Consider the following 2,189-nt stretch of genomic DNA (forward strand, 5'->3'; position numbering starts at 1 on the left):
TTGATGTCTTCAGATGTGAAGCACCACAGTCTACTCCAACAACCTTCCCTAAACGTGAATTTCTTAGGCCATTCTGCCACCCCCCACCCCAGAGTTCAGCATAGCAAGGGATTATCAGGAAGGGGCAGCAGCCTTAACAGAGACAGAAAAAGTTCTGTTACACCTCTCTTGAGGCTGCCCAGGGCCTTTTCCATAATGACTTTCTTCTGGATTCATGGTTTTCTAATTCCAACGCAATGACCATCCCTTTCATTGTGTGTAAAAACCCAAAAACCACTAAGTATGAATAACTCGCACATATGAGCTTCTTTGGTTTGGGTATGCATTTTGGAGCACCAGGAGCAGGGAGGAAATAAACTAATTTTAATGTTGTAGAAACACATGGGACACTTTCTGTCGCCATCTTGGTTCTGCATTCACCCACAAAATACCCAGTAAAGCCGCAGAAACCTTTTTCCCTGTTATTCAGCAGGAATTGCCACAGCCCCAGGCTAAGACAGATCTGGAACATAATGTGACAGTGATGAATCAGTACCAGAGCTGGAGGAAAAGGATTCTACGCAGGCTCAGCTGACAACAGCAGCAGCAATTGATGAAGAACAAGTCAGAAAGCAAAACAGTCGGAGTGAAAAGAAGACACCGAAGACTATGTCCAAACTGGGTCTTTGACAGGTTACAGGGGTTACTAGAGTCACTATCTGGAAATCTAAGAATATCCTCTTTGTCATCACAAAGCCATCACAAGACACCAGCTTCAGATACCACATAGGTTTTGGGGAAGCCAAGATCAAGGATTTATCTCAACAAGCACAACTAGAAGCTGCTAAGAAATTCAAAGTTCAAGGTGAAACCGAATCGAACATTCAAGAAACCACAGGCGCCAATTGCACAAGAGAGTGAAGAGGTTGTTGATGAAACTGGTTAAGGACAGAACTGCTCGTGTCACAAGCAAAGGTGTCGAAAGTAAAGGCAGTCCATGCCCTGAATAACAACATTCATGATATTGTAAATGCTGTTTTGGAATTAACAATATAACTATCTGAAAAAAGACTGTGTGTGTGTGTGTGTGTGTGTGTGTGTGTGTGTGTATTTCAAAAGAGTAACCTGCAGCTTGGTGTGAAATCTGTGCTGTTTCAATCATTAATAAAGTTATGACTTCTTGTTGGATGAAAAAGAAAAACATAGGGCAGTAAAGCTGCTGCCTAAAAGCTACGTGTCTGCCTTCCAAAGTCAAAAGCAATGACATGGTATTAGTTGCTGCTGTTGGAGAACCATAACTCTGCTCCCAGGTGCACAGTCTGCACTGCAAGAGCCGAGCCCAAGCCCATTGCGCCCAAAGTCCTTTTCAATCTCTCCCAGCCTGTGGTCACCTCTCTTTCAGTGACAATGAACTGTATTCTTTCTGCTGGAAAAGTTTCATTGCCATAATTTAAGCCTGAGGTGTCCATCACCCCCATAAGATGTGCACGCTACTAGGTCTAGTTTACCTTTCCTGCGCGTATTAGCATTCACCTCTGCCAGGTCTGCTCAGTTCCTGATAAACAGTAGGGAAAGGCGACCAGTGTCCACACCTGCAACTTGCTTCTCAGGCAAACATGAGTGTGACAGACACTTTCTGCTGTGTGACTTTATTATGAGCTGATTTGACTTTAGTTTCTTGCTCTGGCCTCATAAGATGGCATCAAGGCTAGGTAGGGAGAGGAGAGTGGTAGAGGGAGAGAAGAAGAGAAATGGGGAAGTGGGAATGGACTACATTGTCTCACTCGTCAGTGAAAAAGTCATTGTCCAAGAAAACTGAGCACTCCCCAAAACACCTCATACATTAATTTTTCACATGGAATTTGGAGAAATCAGAGTGTAAGGGTTTTGTTTTCAGGATCTATTTTTCTAAGTGCTGGTCATGGAAATTGATAGCTTATCACTTTCAGACTGCATTTGGTTCTGAGTCTTTTAGGTGGAACCAAAGGAGTCACCAGTTTTCCTGGTTTGAAGCTATTATGTATCCCAGAAAAGCCATTTCCTGACAATTTGCCAGCAAGTTCAGAGTTTTTCAAAGAATGGATTTTGAGAGAGATCACCTGTTCTCAGGATAATTTAATTTTAATTTGGTGACAATCTTAACCTAAGTGTATTCTAGGTCACTTAGATGACAACCTGGTAAGAGTAAGCATCCCATTGATTTGAATAGG

At 42.8% G+C, this 2,189-nt stretch overlaps 1 pseudogene; it reads left to right on the forward strand.

Annotated features, from left to right (window-relative positions):
• Window positions 1-236: 236 nt before the first annotated feature.
• On the forward strand, window positions 237-1,035 carry LOC143657753 (nascent polypeptide-associated complex subunit alpha pseudogene; annotated as a pseudogene).
• Window positions 1,036-2,189: the final 1,154 nt, after the last annotated feature.

This window comes from Tamandua tetradactyla, chromosome 2, assembly GCF_023851605.1.
Source record: "Tamandua tetradactyla isolate mTamTet1 chromosome 2, mTamTet1.pri, whole genome shotgun sequence".
NCBI lineage: Eukaryota > Metazoa > Chordata > Mammalia > Pilosa > Myrmecophagidae > Tamandua > Tamandua tetradactyla.